This window comes from Pipistrellus kuhlii, unplaced genomic scaffold (assembly GCF_014108245.1).
Source record: "Pipistrellus kuhlii isolate mPipKuh1 unplaced genomic scaffold, mPipKuh1.p scaffold_m20_p_13, whole genome shotgun sequence".
Taxonomy (NCBI): domain Eukaryota; kingdom Metazoa; phylum Chordata; class Mammalia; order Chiroptera; family Vespertilionidae; genus Pipistrellus; species Pipistrellus kuhlii.
The window spans coordinates 13,205,050-13,225,855 of NW_023425438.1; the positions used below are offsets into that span (position 1 = coordinate 13,205,050).

A 20,806-nucleotide genomic window follows, 5' to 3' on the forward strand; every position below is an offset into this window, starting at 1 on the left:
TCTTCAAGTGATGCCACCCTTGCCCTGGCTCAGAAGAACTCCTCCAAGACACCAGGGGTCTCAGTAAGGATCTCTGTCACACTTGTTCAAAGGTCACTAAGAAAGCAGTTCCCTTATCCATCACGTGACAGGGACGGCTGGATGCCCTCTTAATTTCCCTTTGTAAATCTTACAGATTTGGCCCTGTAAATACAACTAAATTATGGCCAGCAGGTGGCACCCAGGTCCTGAGCAAAGACTCCTTTAAATGTTTCCTCATCCCCAACCTCCCTCTCCCTAACTTCGTTTAGAAAAGGAGGGCCCTTAAATTTGATCTGGTTCCCCATGGAAGAGCCTGTCTGGGTCAAAAGCTGGCAGTGCCAGGGCATAGGGTGAGTGGAGTGCTTATTCATGGCCAGCTCTAAGAAGGGCTGGACCAACTGGAGTGGCTTAGGATTGGGTCTGCATTAAGATTCGGGGCTAAACTAACCCACCTCCCTATTCCCCAAAGTCTCATGTTAAACTCATCCTCAGGTCCAACTTTTTTAATTCGGGGCTGACTTAAGCCTAGACTCAAACTAGACCGCTACCGGGGGCAGAGGTATATGAAGCATTTGCTCAAGCATTTTGCCCTAAGCGGGCCAGTTGCCTCTGTTTAAAGTGGAGACATTGTCTGAGAAAACTCTGAAAACTCTGAAGTTAACATGCTCCTTACCAAGGGCTGCTTCACTTTCCTTGTGATAACAGTAGGCAACTGCCCAGAGTGGACAGGCTCTGTTCCCAGGGGCTAATTAGTGGGGTCTTCCACCCCAGCCCCATGTTTCTACCACATTCTTTGGCACATCGCGACCCACAGGTTGAGAGCCACTAGCCAGGTGGCCTAAGACCATTGGAAAACACAGATATTTACATTATGATTCATTAACAGTTATGAATGCAAAATTACAGTTATGAAGTAGCAAAATTACAGTTATGAAGTAGCAAAATTACAGTTATGAAGTAGCAACGAAGATAATTTTATGGTTGGGGGTCCACAACATGAAGAACTGTATGAAAGGGTTGTGGCATTAGGAACGTGGAGAACCACTGCTCTAGGGCCTTGAAAACCCCATTCAAGATCAGACTGAGGATGTGACCTTGGGAAAGGCCTGCTCTGCAGGGTCCTGACTTCTGGTGCCAGGTGTGCAGTCACGGGACAGGAAGGCCGAGGAGGTTTAGCTGGTGATTTTGCTAAATCATTCCCTAAGTTACGCTCAGGGCGCACTGACTGACAGAAAGGCTGTTACAGCTCTCATTAGGAGGGGTGGAGTGGACGGTCATTCTGCCTGAGGCCTTGCGAGTGGTCATCTTGACCAAATCTCAACATGCCAGGGCCGGAAGAGTTTTGAGAGACCATCCAGTTCCTTCTCGGATACGTAGGACTGCACTTAGATCCAGGTCTTTATATTCCTAAAGCGTAACCAAGTCTGCATAACTCTGAAATTTCACATGTAATATTTAAGGACCTTGTCACCAGACCAAATCTAATTTTGGCTTTTTGTTTTTCAGTCTTCAGTGGAAATCTGTCTTCCACAAATATGGCTTGAAGATAATTCAGGACTCCACAGTCTTCTTCAATTCTCTGGTCCCTAGAGGAGCCCTCTGCAGTTCCCGGGCCTCTACCTCTGCCCAGCATGGCGATGAAAGACACGCCAGTTCTTTTCCTCCTGCAGAGGGTGCTGGGCGTGCTGCCAGCAGGCTCTATAGGGTGCTGCTGAAAGATTACTGGGTCTCCAGTCAGACCACTTGAGTTTCAACCCTGGCTCTTCCCAATTCTAGCTGTTTGACATTGGGCCTCAGTTTCCTCATCTATAAAATGGGAACAGTAACAGTGCCCGCTTCGTTGAGCTAATATGAGGATTAACTGAGCCATATACAAAGCGCTGAGCAGAGCCTGGCACACAGAAGGTATCTGGTGCTATCTGCGTTGTGGTGGCAGGCAGCGAGGGATCAAGGCACTTGAGAAGCAGGTGCCAGCGCACATCCGCTTCGAGTGTCTAAGATGCCAGTCCAGGAGGGGCCACACACTGTGCTTTTCTCTGCCCCTTGGGCCTGGAAAGAGCCACCTGGGCTTCCCGAAGGTTGGCCTCTGACCACGATACCACCTCCCCCAACCCAACTCCAGATTTCTCTTAGATTCTACTTGTAGATGCCATCCTACCGGCCAGGAAAACTGGAACAGGTGCTGTGGGGTCAGAGGACAGAGAACTCTGCGGAGCCTGCCAAACGTGTCCTGCTCCTGACATGGGGCTATGCCCATGGTCACTGGGTACCCCTCCGTCCAGGCCCAGGGGAGCTAGAGTCACCTGTTTGGAAAATCTGCAAAATTGCTCTCCCTGGCCCCCTTGGATCACACATCAAGGTTATTCTGGGGTTACATGGAGGCAAAATGTGCGGGCAGGGATGAAAGGTGCTGAGGGACTGGGGGAGCCTGGCTAGCGGGTCACAAAGCCCTGGCAGACCCAGCCAATCACCTTCTTCTCATGGCTGAGCAAAGACCTGCCTCACAGGGAGGCTTGGCCTCTCAGGGCTGAATCAGTCAAAGGAAGAGACGGGGCCGGTGGAGTAGTCCGGGCTGGCAGGGAACCGGTCTGTGCCAACGCAGCACATCCGGACAGGGAGCTGGACGGCGCAGGCTCAGACGAGGACTGGAACTTCTCCAGGGTTCTGTTCTCAGAACACTTTCAGGTCACGGAGCTCTTCCTTAAGACCCTCAATCCCACTGAGGCCCCAGCCGCTGGAGTCCCGGACGTGCCCTGCTGAACGATGATCTGAACTCCTAACGAGGCTTTCTCCGAGCTGGTTTGGGTGTTGCTGCCAGTGCCCTTGTAGCTGCTGTCCAGGGAAGGAGTCCTGTGGGGAGTTCTGGTCAGACGGCTCTGTCTCCGTACCTCACAGCGTTAACGGAAACCCAGGAGGGGAGTGAACGGAATTCATCATGTGCCAAAGTTAATCCATTTCGGTAGGGTACATCCAGGTGGGCAGAGAGGCCGGGAAGCCTTTCTTCCTAAAGGTTCTCCGCTGGAGATCTTCCAGTTCCTCAAACATCGACTAAGTCACCGGACTCCAGGCTGGGAGCCGTCCATCAATCCAAGGCGACCAGCAGCAGCCTCCTGGAAGCTGTGCCCGTGGTGAGCGAGGTGTCATGGCACAAGAGAGGGGTTGGCTGGCTCTGCCACTCATGGCCTGAGAGACTTTGAGCAAGTGGTTTGAGATCTCCAGGCCTCAGTTTTCAGGTCTGAGAATCAGAGCGATGATAACTACTGAGCACAGGGATTAGTGAAGGCTCTGGAATTAAGGAGGGACCCTGTCTGTGGGAACCAGAGGTTCAATATCACCCTGTCTTTGGGGCCTGAGCAATCTGCACAGCAGGCAGAGAATGGCTAGCATAGTTGACCCACATTCTCCCCAGCACCCTGAGCATCCTCCCACAGACCTCTGCGCGGGTCCTGAGCAGGGAGAGAGTAAGGACAGGCTTGGCTTTTGGGTGTGGCCGCAAAGACAGAGCCAACACTTTGGAGTTATGCGGCCCATTTCTTTCTTTAACGAGAACTGGCTCAAGGCCCTGTGCACAACAGCTGCTCAGTGAATATTTGTTGAATGAATGAAGGGATGGATGAATGGGAGAGGTTAAAGCACAGTGTGGGGTTTCAGGTGGCAGGTGGGCTCAGAAAGGATGGCTGTCTGACCTCATTTCCTGTTTGTGGCCCTGAGGAGAAGGGAGGGGAGTGGAATGCTGGCTGCACTCTCAGGCCACACATCCAGACGCAGCTCGAAGCCTCTGGATGCTCAGGGTGAGATTTAAAACAGCTCTTCCTCTGAGGCAAGTAAGAGAGAAACTGCAAGGTGCTGCCAGGTTCCTCAGAGCAGGCCTTTAGGATGGTTCTGAGGACAGAACTTGTTAACCTGCTTGGAGGACTCCGGCTCAGGACTGCCTCTCAGCCCAGCTCTGTGCACCCCCCCAGGGTGGGGAGGCCCTCTCCTGTGCCTGCTCTGGAGGTGGCTGCGGGCCCAGCTGGCTAGCCTGCGGATGGAGAGGGAACAAGGCTGAGCCGTGTTGGGAGAGAACATTCGTTTCTATAGTCCTAATGAGTCTGCTGTTTCCGTAAGGACCCTTCACACTTCCAAAGCACGCCTGCTTCTCTGAGGGCACATGCCACCTTTTCTTCCTTTAGAATGACGCTCCTTCCGACTGTCTGGCTTACAGCTGTCATCACGCAAGGTGGTATGTTCGCCCCTCCTCCGAAGCACCTGGGTTCATTGCTGCTCAGCCTACTTTTCCTTGACCCAGGCTCAGCCCCTCCCTGCTCTCATAGCTCCTCCCACTCACAGCCAATCCCTCTCAGAATCCTTAGTTTATTTCCTCGCCTTTTAGACAGACTGCTCATACAATCCCTTAACCTTTCCACCAGTAAGTCTACTATGACGATATCCAGAACAAGCATGACCATGTTCAGTGTCAGATTCTCTGTCCTCTCTCACACAGAATGCAAGTCCTTCTGAACGCCCCCAGGACTGACTCTACCCGCCCTACAGTGGGGGCGTGCACGGGAGGGGTCCCAGAAGGCTGGCCAAACTTCCAACAGCTTCTCTCCGGGTCTGCATGGTGCCTGAAATCCCCACCACCAATGCCACTCTTGTGGATTACAGCACTTGTCTCCAGAAAGCCTTAGCTGTTACCTCAGTTTTGAATATGAGGAAGTGAAGGCTCTGGAATTCAGAAACCTGTTCAAGCTCAAGATCAACCACTGGCAGGCCAGAGCAGGAACCCCGACCTCGGAACCCAAGCCCTATGCTTTTTCCGGACCATCACACGGTGCTAGGAAGAGCGCTTTGATTTTGCACAGTTACAGTGCATAACTCGCTCTGATTTAGGCCCCTGAGCATTACGAGAAGGGAAAGGACATTTCAAAGGTTTTCTTTATATTTCTCTCTCCGAATTGCAACATTCCTTTCATCGCCATCAGCAAGTGTATATTGACCACCGACACAATGTGCAGACCATGCCATGAGGCACCACGAGCACACGGGATCAGTTTAAGGCATGGGTCTTGTTCTTAAAGAGCCTTTGTTTGGTTGATGAAAGAAGAGTAATTCATAAAACAAGAGACCCCACAGGCCAGAATATACGAGGTACTGAATGGTGAAAGTACATGTGGTTTACTAGTGCTCCAGGAGAATATAAAGGATGAGTGGGGCTCAGTGAAACATGTTTATTATCACTTTTATTTTTAAAAATGAGCATGAAACCAATGACTAAATCTTAGAGGAATGTTAGGGAATACGATCAGGAGAGGAGGTGGGAGAGGCAGTGGTGTCTCAGGAGCCCAGGGAGGGACCCGTTTCAAGGAGGAGGTTACCTACTCTGTTTAATGAAGTCACCAGACCTGAGACGGAGAAGTGATCATTAGATTGTGCAAAAACAAACAAAGAGACACTGAGTCACTTGCTGGAGGATGAGGACATGAGCTAGACCTGCAGAGCGTTATGGAGTCCAGGTCATGAAGACGCTGAGGAGGCAAGTCAGGAGTTTGTCATCAGCACGACACGTGGACTGGAGAGTGGCTGCCTGCAAGGTGGAGAACACCTCGCGTCTTTTAGTAAACCTCTAAGATGGTACACAGATTTCACATAGGCTTGCGTTCTCTATCTTGCCATCCCAGCCCTCCTCTTTAGAATCCAGATCCTATCCTCTGCCCAAGGAGGCTCGTGAGTAAACCTCACCGTCTTTCTACACCACTGTGTAATGAAGAAAAAGAAAGAACGGAAAAACATTTAAATATAATGCCTTGGCCAAGTTGAATGTCTTAAATATTCATTTACTGTTCTGTGGTTAATCAGAATCTCTTCCGATGTTTGAAATTTTTCTTTTGAAAATTATTACTCTATTAAGGGAGGGTAGAATAGAAAAAAATATAACTAAGGAATTTAAGAGACTTTAACACACACTCACTCGTTTTTTTGGAGTGTGTGTTCCAGGCACTGAGCCAGGCATGGGGCCTATGAGGAGGAATGAGACCCAGTCGGGGCCCTTGAGGAATTCACAGACTAGGGTTGGAGCAAGACAAGTGAAGAAATAACTAAAGGGCGACATGTCACACTACAGCCCACAGATGCAGGAATGGCATGCAGCTTCTGGGTCAGGGAAGGCTTTGTAGTTTGAATTTGGTTTTGAAGGAGAGGCTTATTAAGCAAATTAAGAGTCAAGAGGAAAGAGGAATGGACTGGTAGGAGGAAGAGAACTACAAATAGTTCACCCCAGAAAGAATGTTGGAGACAGAAGGAGATGCAGTTAAAAAGGTAGATGGAGCCCAGCACTGACCTATGAACCAGTTGGGGCACAAGCCCGGTTTTGAGCTTAATTCCCAGTGGGGAATGTGCTGGAGGCAGCCAATCAGTGATTCTCTCTCATCATTGATGTTCCTTTTTCTCCCTTTCCCTTCCTCTCTGAAATTAAAAAATATAAATATATAAATCCAAATTATAGCAAATGAAATTACAGTGCTTAGAAACTGCATAAAACTTATATTAATAATTCTTGAGGCTTTATCTTTTCTAGTAAAAACTGAAGAGATTCCTAAGTACTGCTCGCAGAAATCAGTGCCCATCCATATTTTTGTAAACTATTTTGAAATAATTTTAGACCCAGAATTGCAAAATGGGACAAAGAATTCCCATGTATCTCCCTCCAGCTCCCCCAGTTTTGTCTTACATAACAACTGTTAAGAACAGGGAGCTGACATTAGTAACTAAAGCTACAGACCTGATTTGGAATTCATCAGCTTTTATTTTATTTATTTATTTTTTAAATAAAGGCTTTTGTGTCTTTATTTTAAAAAAATATATTTTATTGATTTTTTTACAGAGAAGAAAGGAGAGCGAGAGTTAGAAACGTCAATCAGTTGCATGGATTAATTCTTTTTATTGCCAAGTCATATTCCAAACAATAGTATAAGTATGAATGTACCAGTTTATCCATTCACTCAGTGAAGGACATCTGGGTGCTTCCAGTTTTTGGCAACTACAAAAAACCCAATGAGAACTTCCTTCAGTTTGTTCTTGCTTTGTCCATGGGAGTTTGGCTCTGGGCGAGATCTCTCCATATTTTCCTGTTCTTTGGAACCACAAATCTGGTAGGGGTTTTGTAGCTGGAAGGTCCAGGCATTAGGGGGGGCTGGGGACTGAGAAGACACAGGTGCACAAGCAACTCTTTGGACTGACTGTTCCCAGAATCTGGGTTTGTCTCAGTCTAACCCTGTCTGTGCTCCTGCAGGCCAGGTTCTTGCTTCTTACATGCATTTATGCTAACCCAGATTTGTGATTTCATCTTCCTGGTGAGCATGCAGCTCAATTGTCTATCCTTATTTTGAAAGTCCTGGCATGATTTCACCAAGGAGATTTTAGAATTACAGTGGCCAATTCAGGGAGCCTTCACTATGAACGAAGTTGAGAGGTACTTTAGAACAAAAAGACTACTTATGATAAAGAGGACTAAGCAAAGTTAGGAAAGAATGAGCTGCTGTTCTGATTATGACTAATAAGCAGAGCTCAGCAATTATGAGCTAGAGCCTTAATAAAAAAAAGTTTTCTTGGTACACAGACATGCTCACTCATTTACATATTGTCTATGGCTGCTTTCATATTTACAACAGCAGACTTAGTAGTTTTGACTGAGATTGTATGGCTTGCAAAACAAAATATCTGCTACTTGGTCCTTATAGAAATTGTATGCTGGTCCCTGCAAATCAGCATTTATGTGTGATAGACAGTAAGACCAGTATGTCTTCTTAGATGTCACAAGACAGCATCATTTTCAACGCAAAATAAGCAACAGACATGGAAAAATGGTAATATGTCATGATGTAGTACCTGGTTGTAATTATAAACAGAGGAAGTGGTTGCTATGGAATATAGAAAAAAGGATGGCAAGGGACTAAAACTATGCTAGTGCAATTTTAACGTTGTCCAATGGAGTGGTGCTCTGTTTAGTAGACATTGGTATTCTGGTCACTAGGACAGTGTCTCTTCGAGTGGGGGGAGAGAATTAATCAAGCCTAACCACGGTGTGGATGACATACCATTTCTTAACTCTATTTGCTCTGATTTTGTTTTTGCAAAGAAAGCTCCGATTATTTTTCTGGTTTTCAAGACACCACAAAATAGGAAAGAAGTATATCCTTTGCTCTATTAAATTTACTTTTTGGTACAAATGTACCTGAGCAAATAAATGTAAGTCTGTTTTTTTTTTCAGGGCTTAGTAAGGAGAGCTGGTCATTTTAAGGAGAGATGGTCATTAAAATAGCAAATCTAAAGACATGAGAGGCTAGATCCCTAACTCTGTCAATTTCCTTAGAACTTGGCACACAATAAAACAGCCAGATCATCATTACATTTCTCTCAAAGTGGGCAGATGCAAAAGTATGCTGAAATGTTGGACAGCTCCTGCCCACAAAAGTTAGGGCTCCAGCCAAATCCTGGGGTATCTTAGAAGCATTCCTTTAAGTAAATGTTCTCAGTAAGTCTCTGTCTTGTGGGAGCCCACCCCCTACTTAGGAAAGCATGGTTCTCAAGAATCCCATTATACTGGTAGTTCTGGCTTTCTTGACAGACATAATCTTTCAGACCCAACCAGTGTCTCATATTTGTATTTTTAATTCCAAGTCACAATCCGAAGTAGGTGCTTAATATTTGTTGAATTATTTCTGCCCCTCAAATAATCCATCCCCAACTTCTAGAATAAGTCACTATTTTTAAGACTTATCTGTCCTGGCCTGGTAGATCAGGTGGTTGGAGCATTCTCCTGATATGCCAAGGTTGTGGGTTCCATTCCTGCTCAGGGCACATGCAAGAATCAACCAGTGAATGCATAAATGAGTGGAGCAGCTCATCGATGTTTCTCTCTTTTTTTTTTTTTTTTTTTTTTTTTTAATATATTTTATTGATATTTTACAGAGAGGAGGAAGGGAAAGAGATAGAGAGCTAGAAATGTCGATGACAGAGAAACATCGACCAGCTGCCTCCTGCACACCCCCCACTGGGGATGTGCCCGCAACCAATGTACATGCCCTTGACCGGAATCGAACCTGGGACCCTTCAGTCCGCAGACCGACGCTCTACCGCTGAGCCAAACCGGTTTCGGCCCGATGTTTCTCTCTCTTTCTAAAATCAATCAGTCATCTGAGAACATTACTCTGTGAGAATGAGTATATTTTTTCCTCTAAAATATCACTTTAAAATAATGTGTTTTGCCCTAGCTGGTTTGGCTCAGTAGATAGAGCGTCGGCCTGTGAATTGAAGGGCCCTGGGTTTGATTCTGGTCAAGGGGATGTACCTCGGTTGCAGGCTCCTCTGCAACCAGGGCGCCTGTTGGGGCGTGTGCAGGAGGCAACCAATCGATGTGTTTCTCTTACATTGATATGTCTCTGTCTTTCTCCCTCTCTTCTACTCTCTCAAAATCAATAGAAAAATATCCTCAGGTGAGGATTAAAAATAATAATGTTTTTCCCCCCCCAAATGGCAAACTATTCTTTATTACTATTTTTGACAAAATTGTTGCTATCGCTTTCAATTGTAAGTATAATAAATATGAACATACCTCATTTATTCTTCTCTCTTTGTTACATGAGTAATAAGTTTCTGATTTCCCAAAATCATGAAATTAAACAATTATACACACACCAGTTTCTCAGAGGAAGTTGGCACAAGGGAAGGATGTGTGTGGGAGGTGGTGGTGAAGGTCAGGGAACCAGTTCTCAGATGTGTGGACAAAGGAGGTCAAAGTGAAAAGTCTAGCATGATTTATAACTGAGCTATTTCAATAAGGGGAGGAGAGGAGGAATGCCCATTAATTTCAGTGGCATGGAGAGAACACAGACAGTTATTATCTGTGTTCCTCTGGCCTGATTAAGGATTTGAGAGTCTGATCGAGAATTGTAAGACTGGGAGTGGATATCTAGAAGTTGCCAGAGCCTTCCAGGCAATCTCATGATTGCAGAATTCTGGCGGGGCAGAGATAGAAAGGAGATACTAAGGAAACTGTGCGAAAATGAACCCATTTCTTATTTATTTATATAGAGCTCTACAAAGTGAATGGAGAGTTTTATTTCGTTTGTAAAAAAAAAAAAGTAGGGGTTACTTGGAGCAGGCAGACAGGAATCATAACAACATAGAGACTTTTTAAAACATTCTCATTGAGGATATGTTTATTTACTTATTTTTGATAGAGAGAAACATCAATGTGAGAAACATTGATCAGTTGCCTCCCTCATGCACCCTGACCGGGGATCAAACCCACAACATAGGTAAATGCCTTGACCAGGAATTGAACCCACAACCTTTTTGGTGTACAGGATAACACTTCAATCAATCGAGGCACCCTGATGGGCTGTAGTGACTTTTAATAAAGTGTATAATATTGTAGCAATCCACAGACCATTTGTGCCCAGTTGCTACCCCCAAAGTTTTTTTTTCCCCCCTAACACTGCCACCAAACTTTATTTTGTGATCAAGGCTGTGGGCAGCATTGGTTCAATCACCACTGTCACTTCCGTTCTGCTTTGTCCTTCAACTAGGATGACACGCCAAGTGCTGGGAAGGCTGTGCCTCAGCAGCAGACTGTCCCCAGAAGTGGCCCACCAAGCCTCCCAGGCTCTGTTTTAGAGCCCATAAATTCAGTAAGTATTCACTGAGTACCCACCAGGTGTCAGGGACAGTGCTGGGCTCTGGTGACAGATGAACAGGACAAGGCCCCCACATCAAGGAGCCCACAGCTAAACCGTGGAGAGAGACATACAATGATAACATCATCTACAAGGGATACAAATCAATCAATTATTCTCTGGTAATTAATTTTAAAAATATATATTTTATTGATTTTTTTTACAGAGAGAAATGGAGAAGGATAGTTAGTTAGAAACATCCATGAGAAACATCGATCAGCTGCCTCCTGCACACTTCCTACTGGGGATATGCCTGCAACCAAGGTACATGCCCTTGACAGGAATCAAACCTGGGACCTCTCAGGTCACAGGCCGATGCTCTATCCACTGAGTCAATCCAGTCAGGGCTGGTAATTATTTTTTTAATATATTTTTATTGATTTCAGAGAGGAAGGAAGAGGGAGATATTGAAACATCAAGGATGAAAGAGAATCATTGATCAGCTGTCTCCTGCATGCCCCCTACTGAGTATTGAGTCTGCAATCCAGGCACGTAACCTGACTGGGAATTGAACCAGCGGCCTTTTGGTGCATGGGTTGATGTTCAACCACTGAGCCACACTGGCCAGGCCCCTGGCAATTATTTGAACAATTAATCTCTGGTAATTGAAGAAGTATATAAAATAAAAAGCAAAATTTCCTGGTATCAGGTATGTACATTCTTCAGATCTTCTAAAATACATATCCAAATTATATACATATTAATTCCACAGTTTAAAGAAGAACAGGATAAAAGTGTAAATATTCTGTGACTGTTCCCCACTCCCTCTAAAAATATCCTGGTTACTTTTCTGATTCTCCTTAATTTCATTTGTATCCAGGAATAATTAATTTCTCTGAAAAGGTTAGGGGATGTTTTGGGCAAAAGGTGATATGTGATCTAGCTTTGAAGGGAGAGTAGGAGTTCATTTAGTAGTAAGCAAAGCCAAGAGGAAATGCTTGGGATGCATGCGTGGGGGCGGGACTGAGAGGAAGAGGTGGTTCAGGGGTGGGACAGGCTGAGCATGTAGGAGGCGTGGAAATACACAGCTTCTTTAGGGACCATCAGCGGTCTGGTGAGGACATGCTGCTCTTCAAACTTTGATGTGCAACAGAATCACCTCGGGGATTTCTTAAAGCTGCAGTTGCTCCATCTCCTACCTTGAGTTCTGATTCAGTGAGTTGGACCCAAAGTCTCTGCTCTTAACCCACTGCTCTAGGCTGCCTCTCCTTCTATGAGAGTGTGCAGTCACACCATCTTCACACAGCAAGGCCATAGGGAGGCCCATGAGTCCCCATGGGAGCAGAGTGGAAAATCCTGACATCTTGCTCTCACATCCCATCTCAATCTTAGTTTTCTAGCATCCTCTTCCATACCAACTCTGTGCTTTGTAGTTTTATATCATCTTTCATCTGAGAAGTTCAAAGTATTCCCAACACTGAACTCATGACTGGGCAATGAGAACAGGCAACAACCTCATTTTATAGAAGGATAAATAGAGGCACCAGAGAGCTTACTTTGCTACTGTGGTGAGTCAACCCTGGAGCTGAAGATAGAATTCAAGGCTGTCTTTCACTCGTTCATGAAATTACACACTCTGCATCGCCTTCCTCACTAATCGAGGCAGTATTTGGAAAATAGCCCACACAGTGCCCAACTCACAGCAGAGACAAGTTACTTCTCCCCTTGACTACAACCGAGCAGGGGCTGCCCAGCTGCTCTGGAGCTCAGTGGGTGTTTCGTGATGCTCTGCAAAATAGCCAGAAATTCCACAGAACCTTTTCTTCTAAGGGTGTGAGAAAAACTGCAAGCTCAGTGATTGCTGACCTATGAGCCAGGAGCTCATGGTTTGATTCCTGTTCAGGGCAAGTGTCCGGGTTGCGGGCTTGGTTCCCAGTGTAGCGTGCGCAGGAGACAGCCGATCGATGATTCTCATCATTGATGTTTCTCTCTCTCTCCCTTCCTCTCTGAAATCAATAAAAATATTTAAAAAACAAGAAAAACTTCAAAATACCATCAAAGAATGAAAGAGGCAGACAGCTCATCTCAGGGTTTCACTTCTGTGGCAGTTTGGGAGACAAGCGCTGTAATTCATAGCTGTTTGTGAATATGTTGAGGCGGTGAAGCCGTCTGCCTGGCAGACAGCAGAATGGAGAACAAGCCTGGGACTTTGCAGCGCACAGTGGTGCTGAGCTAGTGGACAACTCTCTCCTAGGTCCCGGGTACGAGAGAAAGGCAGAATTCTTTTTCTGCTAAGGAGTGGCAGGGTCACATTTGGCTTTGGACAAAGCCTTTGAAGCCAAGAACCTTCACTTATGTACCTCAAGAAGGAACATTCTCTAGAGCACAGGTTCTCAGGATTTTGGGTGCACATGAATCACCTGACTGGTCCATCACTAATACAGATCCGTGAGCCCAGTTAGTTCTGAGGATTAGTTAGTATCTTTAGGCCTATCTCCAGGCCTGATCAGAGAGGCAGGGCTGATCAGCAACCCCCGTGGAGACCTGGAGAGAAACAGAGGCACGGCTGCTGGCGAAGTTTGGAGAGAGAGGCAATGGCTGATCAACAGCTGCCATGGAGGCTGCAGATCAGTGCCTGCCTCTCTCTCTGCAGGCCCCTCTCCAGGCCTGATCCACAGCTCCCTCAGCAGTCAGTGCTGGGTCGCCACGGCAACCCAACATTGACTGCAAGACTGACTTTCAGTTGGTGGAGCCTTAGGATATGCTGACTTTCTATATGAAATCTGGGGGAAAAAAATGTCAATGAAGGGTCATAGGTATTAATGACCACTTAGTTAATTGGTTTCTTCTGCCACTGTTTATTTGTTTTCTTATTTATATAAGAGAAAGTTTATTTAGAAAGTCACAGAGGAAGAAGTGAGTCACAGAAGAAATGGGCTCAGGAAAGAAGTTACAGAGAGAGAAGGAAGACATGCCTGGGGGGTGGGGTGGGGAAAGGCATGGGCATCTCTGCAGTGAGAGCCGCTCTTTGCCACCATCCAAAAAGCAGCTACATGTATGCAGTGTTCTTTCTTTCTTCTCTTTTTTTAATTTTGTAAATTCTATTTAAATGTCTATTTTATTTGCAACAAAAATATATTACTTTTCCCCAAGAATCTCAAATCATTTCTTAGACTTCAAAGTAACTAAAATAGTAATCAAATATCAATTATTTATATGGTTTTATAATTGCTGAAATTTACTTTTACTTTTCTTTTTTTTAAAATATATTTTATTGATTTTGTACAGAGAGGGTGAGAGACAGAGAGCTAGAAACATCGATGAGAGTCATCGATCAGCTGCCTCCTGCACACCCCCTACTGGGGATATGCCCGCAACCAAGGTACATGCCCTTGACTGGAATCGAACCCGGGACCCTTCAGTTCCCAAGCCGACGACGGCTCTATCCACTGAGCCAAACCGTTTTCGGCTAAAATTTACTTTTACTTTTCATTGCCTTATAATATTTCTGCAGTATTTTTTTTTATATGCAAACTTAAAAACTGAGCTAGATATTATCTCACACCATCACAGGCTGCTGAGACGCTGGAATGTCCTTGCATTAAAAATTATCCAGGAGGAGCCTCCCTTCCACCAAGTCAGGATGCTGGTCCCGTGAAAGACACCGGTGCCATATCACCATGGCTGCTCAGACCAGCAGCCAGGAGTCACACCATGTAACAGTGGCCCTGGTTGCTGGAACCTGGCCTCCAGCAGGCCCGTCTGCCTAGGAGGTGGGAGTAGAATTGTCAAGAGAGGTGGTCTCAGTTTGGTGGGTTCTTTTTTGTCCCCTACCTTGAGCTTTATCCTCTAAACTAGAGCAAGTATCCAACAAGCTGCTTATTTTTAAGTGAAATTCGTTAATTGGAGCTTCAGGTCTTGGTGTTATGAAAAGAGGAGCTGAAGCAGAATTAAGCCATTAATTATCTGGCAAGGTTCCAAAGCATTCACCATGACATCTCATGTTTCATAGCGCACAGGACACCTTTGTCTAATGCCGTGTCCTAAAATGAGTTTGAGTGGTTAGGAACACAGGCATTTCTGTCCTAATGGACTTTCCTCTGATCCCTTTATTGGCTGTCAAATCTCTTTTTAAAATTCTCCAACTTTATATTCAACCATCAAAAACTTTTCCAAAATAGGCATGAATGTTCTCTAGTAGATAATGGTAATGTTGAGAATTAATTCTCTTTCCCAGTCCCAACTCTACTTCTTTGAAGTCAGCATGCCTTTCATCTGTAAATATGAAAATAAACATGAATAATTAATGCGCTCCCATCCTCTCCAAGCAGGACGTTTTATTTACTTCTGAGGGAGAAATGATTATTTCCCAGAGCTTGAGAGTCAGGCAGAAGCAGGACAGGGAACTCTGCTTTTGATGGTGATGTAGATGCAAACTGCCTCAAGCAGTTCCATCTGCCTTCAAGAACAACTATTTCTAGGTCGCTCCCTCCCGAGTTCTTGCCTCTTGATGGAAATGTTTCAGTGGTAGCTCTTCAGCTTCTCACCAACCACCCCATGAACCACTTCCATCATTATGAAGGGAGCCATCACATCTCCCACGTGCCCTGCAACTCTCCCAGTACCTCCACTGAACTTGCCCCATTAGCTCCAATTCCAGTACCAGGTGTACTTTTTGTGACTCATCCTTTGTCTCATCCCAGGGAGCTGTCTTCACAGGCACCAGCTTTATGACTGATCGCTGCATAAAATGCGCTTAAAGGACTATTCAGCTTAGTCTATCTGCTAAGCACCAAAGGGGAGTGCTGTACAAGACCGCCCACCCCATAAACATCATCTCAAAAGGGACAACCTGACCTTGCTCATATTCATACCTCTACCTTTTTAGCACTGCTGACCTTGGCCCTTCTACACTTTCTGCCTGGAAGAACCTATGAGGGTAATGCACCTCACGTTTCCTACCTTTGCCTAAGAGGCGTACCCTTTGGTACTGCCTTTCCTACTTTGAGGACTAGCATCTATTTGAACATGGGGATGTGGTGGACAGATCCACCATTCCTATCCACACCTGTTAGGATTATACAGATGTGGTAGGCCCCCAAAGATGTCCATGTTGCAATCCCTGTAACCTCTGCATTAGTTACCTTAAATGGTAAAAGGGGCTTTGAAGATGTAATTAAAGGAAAATTGTGATGGGAAAATTATCCTGGATTATCCAGGTGGGCTGAATGGATAAGGATCCTCATAAAGGGAAGCAGGAGGGTCAAAAAGAAGAGTGATGATGGCAGCGGGGAGTGGGGTGATGCAAGGCTAGAGCCAGGAATGCAGGCAGCCCCTGAAGCTGGAAAAGGCAAGGAAACAGATTTCTCCCAGGTCCTCCGGAGAAACACGGCCTTGCGGACACCTTGACTTCAGCCCACGGTATTAGTCCTGGTGGCCACTTTAATAAATTATCACAAATCGGTGACTTACCAAACAGACACTTATTCTCAAAATCAAGTTCAAAATCTTGGTGTCAGCAGGGCTGCACTCCCTCTGAAGGTTCTAGGGGGAAAGTGTTCATTGCCTTTTCTTGTTTTGGTGGCTCCAGCCATTCTCCAGTGAAAGCATCTCCCAGGCCTGAGTGCAGAACAAAGTTCCCCACATGCTATTTCAGTCTCTTGGAAACAGTGCTTTGAGGGACAAAACCAAAACCAAATATATTGTCACCTGCGCAATGGGAAGTGCTTTCCACATGTATTTTGTTCTGGGACTTGAACATGATTACTGGAAAACCCTAAATGGATATGATTCTAACTTAGAGCCAGAAGAAAATGCAGTAATAATGTTCGCTGTAGTAAACAGCAATGGTGGCGACTGGCTTTCCGAACGGAGGGGCGTGGGCTGGCCATCTGGTGGGAGAGCTGTAAGAGGTCTGAGGCTGCAGTGGTCGCACTAGCACACGTGAATTGGGCTGTATGTTTCCTTGGGTGGCTTAGGGACTGGGCAGCACTAAAGTCCATCACGCCAGTCTTTGGACCATGTTCTCATTTACTCTTTTCTACATTACCCGGTTTTCCTACAGATGGAAACTAGTAAGGTCCCATGTTAGTAGAAAGAAATCATATGTTAGTAGGTGTGTGGGAAAAAGTTGAAACATTCAACAAAATAGTGGCAGTGATTCTCTTTGGGGGGACACCAGAGAATCTACTCTCTGCTTTATGTACTTCTGTAACGTTTTAATTTAAAAGTATTTTTAAAGGCAATTTTGACTTACATTTGTTATCCAAAAAAGCGTTTTTTGATGACTACTATACACTAGAGGCATTAGTTAAACACACAATGCTCCTCTGAAAATATGAGTTTTGAGAATAATTCTTAAAAATTCATGGGGAAGCTAATGTGTGGATGCAAATTAGGATGTATGGATTTCTAAGGTGAGAGCGAGACAAGTGATTAAAAAACTCTCAGGAGTAGGACGACTGAGGACTTGACAGCAGTTTCAGGACTTTCTTTCCAAACCCTAAATCCCCCCCTGGAGGAGGGACCACAGGGAAGGCAGCTGCTATTCAAGGACGACCTGGAGGCAAAGGCTCAGCTGTTTCCCTCAGTTCGCCTCCTGCCCAGCAACCCAAGTGCAGCCAGTTCACGGGAAAGCGTCACTCAAAAAGCTGACTGGCTGCCTCTTTGGAAAGGCTGTTAGAAGGGACTATCGATTTCAGAAAACCAAGCTGACAGCAATGTTTAAATTCAGATACTGCAGCTAACAGTTCTGGGAGCTCTAAAACAGGTAGTATTTCCCTCATCCCTCCCAAAGAGGTCATCTGCTCCAGGCTGCAAGCGACATAATTTCCACAGGATACCAGATGCTGGCAGAAACTTCAATGATGAACTTTAAAGATAACAGGGCAAATTAGACCTTAAATACTCCTGCCAAAGCCTGGGTTATCAATGGGTTTCCAGTGCTCTCAAGAGGCACAAGCCCTCTTGAGCTGTGACCTTTAGTATATATACTCGAGAACAGCTCTGGGCCCCAGCAGTGCCCGGCTGGACCTTGCTAATGGAGCCTTCCTGGCCATGGGAAGTTCCTGGGGCTACAGTCAGAGGCTTGTTACATCTGGGGAGGCACAGGGCCCTCATTCTACCTGCTGACAGGCTGGCTAGACTCAGAAGAAAACTCTGAAAGTGGCGGCAGTCAGGGTGGGTGCTGCAGGGAGAGAGGAGCTCTGGAGTCTCCACTGGGACCCAGCAGGCTCCTGGGTTGGGATCTACAATAGTTGTCCATACCCAGGAGGGTGGGAAGTGGACCCTTGGAAGAGGTTATACTAGACAAGCCGATTGCCTCTTCATGTAAAGAACAGATTACGTGGTGGGTTTGGTCTCTGAATCTTGTCTCTACTTATTGGAAAGCTAACTATGCCCAAGTGAGGCCTATTGTTTTTATTAATCCTTACCCGAGACTAATTTGCCATTGATTTTTTTGGGGGGCGGGGGGGGGGAGAACAAGAGGGTGAGAGAATGTGACATCCTCCCACATGTGCCTGGACATGTGCCAGGTCTAACCTGCAGCCTCGGCACATGCCCTTGACCGGGAATTGAATCTGCAACCCTTCGGTGCCCAGACAGACGCTCCAACCAGTGAGTCAGGGCAAAGGGAGGCCTAGGAATAGGGTAGGAGTCGTGCATCCTCCTCCCCCATTTCCTCTGAGAGGAGCTGGCGGGGGCTTCCTGGTTCCCGGTGCTACTCCCAACCTGGTCCTCCTATCCCCACTGGTGATGAATGTGAGGGCTCTAGTGCATACTGCAGTCACTGTCTATTCCTGGGAACCACTTCTCTAAGGATGACAACAGCAAAATACCCCTCAGCAACCCACTCATCCAGCAATTATTGTATTTGTTGAGCCTCAACTATTTCTAGGTCTTATATCAATGTGTGAGTCAATCTTGGTTCCTGACTCACAGAACTTGTTATCTAGTGAAATGGATAATCAGTAATAAAATAATCATACAAATAAGTACTGTAAATAATTATAATCACATTAAGTGCTATAGCGGGAAAATACAGAACTAGACTGTTTTGAAAGCAATAGCTTTCAACCTTTTAGTATAAAATACATTTTACATTACAATCCTATACACACACAAATACAGTACATACAGACATATATAATAAAACCAACGTTTCGTTAAACCATTCTTACTCTTCTTGTGAGCAATGCACTCTGATATTTCCTGGTCTATTCATGTAAAAAATGCTGGTTACAACCCAATAAACTGATCTCACAACGAACGAATGCTTGTGATACAAAGTATGAAAAGCCCTGTCCCGGGGCCGGCCTGGAGCGGGGCTGGGGTGCCGGCCCCGGAATACTTCCCTGAGAGAATGACTGTGAGCTTAGGAAGAATCCTCCCCAAAGGCCAGGGAACAGTGTTCCAGGCAGAGGGAACAGCATCTACAAAAACTCCTCGTTTTACAGAACAGGAAACAGGATCAAGGACAGATGTGATTTGTCCAACGTAATTTGTCCCTAACCTCTGAGTTCAATGTTCTTTAAAGTACTGCAGCCGATCAGTTGTAGCCTTTCCCACAGTTTCACTAATTATGGGCCAAGGGCTAATTGTTCTCACCTAGCCTGCAGGAGAGAAGGGGAGAGAACAAAGGCAGGAGGCTATGCTTACAAAGGGCCCATTTAATTCCTCCCGCAAAACAACACGCCCTAGCTCCTACCCCAGCCTGGAGGCCGTACTGCGAGCTGTTTGTTCCTTCCGGGTAGGGACCGGCAGGGAGCCACCTCCTGCTTAGTCCTGGCTTTAATGAAAAGCCGTTTACAAAATGCCCCGGCAAGGTTCAGACCCAGCGCAGGGCCTGGGAAGGACGCAGACTATTGGCCCCGCTTTCCCACCTCCCCATGCGGATGCCACGCCTGATTCCCACGTGTTTCCCCCTCCCTCAGTGCCCACCAGCCTGTCACCGCGTGCATGGTTAGCTGGTAAACGCTCCGGTTGTGCAGCATGAAGGTAATGTGAACCCGCAAGTGAGATATAGGCCACAACCAAGGGTGTCAGTCAGGGTCAGGGGTAGAGTGGATGATCTAGGAGGACCTGAGAAGGAGAGGGGTCAGCAGAGGCATGAGCCTTAGGCCAAGCTTCAAAACAGGCAAGAGAGAAAGAAACAGGGCTGTTACGTACAGCTGCTCAGTTCGCACACTGCACGAAGCACCCAAGGAGCGGGTGCGTGAAGCTGAAATGGAACCCGTACTCCACTCAAAACTGCATGCCTGGCCAGGGGCTCCCTCTGCCCATAGGAAGAACCTCCACTCACAGAGGCCGGGGGCACTGGCGAGGGAGGGAGCTGGTCAGAGCTGGAAACAGCCAGACCCGCAACAGCACCCTGAAAAGATGACTGTCAAGCCTAGGAAGGTGGCCTCCTTCGGTTTTAACCTTACTGGTGTGCGGGCAGACAAGGGCTGGTGGTTAGGTAGGCTCCCTAGTGACAAGCTGAGACCAGGCAGCCATTGGCTGACAATAGACACCTCCCAGTCCTGACACCTGGCCCAGCCAGATTCTGTGATCCTCCTCCACCTTCACTGCTCCTTCATCAAGCCGGGACAATCCAGACACACCCCGGGGGCACAGCTCTACGCCCAAGATTTTAATTATTAGTTTACAAATGTTACTGGTAACACATGTCCATGTAAAAAAAAAAAATCCAAACATTACACAAAGATAAATAATGACAAGTAAGAACAGCCTCTCCCACATTTTAAAATTAGAATCTTTCTCTGTCAATAACCTCCTTCTTACACATCCCTCATATTTCTGTTCTCCCTGGAGCCTGTAATGAATTACTCTGCCCCCTCATTCTGCTGGCAACCAGCGCCTGCCTGGGGTTTGTATCTTCCTCCACTCTGACCACAGGCCAGATGCTCCACGGCCATGTTAAATTCTGCCTCCTCAGGAACCGGGCCCCAAATGTGTCAAGCAACACCCCCATCCTGTTGCTCTGTCACTCACTGCCGCTTCTCCCGGCTAGAGGACTTCAGACACAGCCCATTATGAATTCATGGGCCCAACGCAGCCCTCACCCCGCGCAACAAGACTTTTATTCATCTCCCACACGCCCAGGCTCACTTCTCACAGTGGTTCATTCA

The 20,806-nt window shown here is 46.3% G+C and overlaps 1 protein-coding gene across 5 annotated transcripts in view; it reads right to left on the minus strand.

Moving 5' to 3' along the window:
* Positions 1 to 20,806, minus strand: part of MAPRE3 (microtubule associated protein RP/EB family member 3) — a 38,455-nt gene that overhangs the window by 6,298 nt on the left and 11,351 nt on the right. Inside the window, exon 1 of one of the 5 annotated variants that reach the window (XM_045580609.1) lies at positions 18,408 to 18,426. The exons of 3 other annotated variants lie outside the window; for them this stretch is intronic. The gene's annotated coding sequence lies outside the window, so the exon portion shown is untranslated. Of the gene's footprint in view, positions 1 to 9,276; positions 9,292 to 18,407; positions 18,427 to 20,806 lie in introns of those variants that run through there. One more of the 5 variants, XM_045580608.1, reaches the window with a different exon arrangement.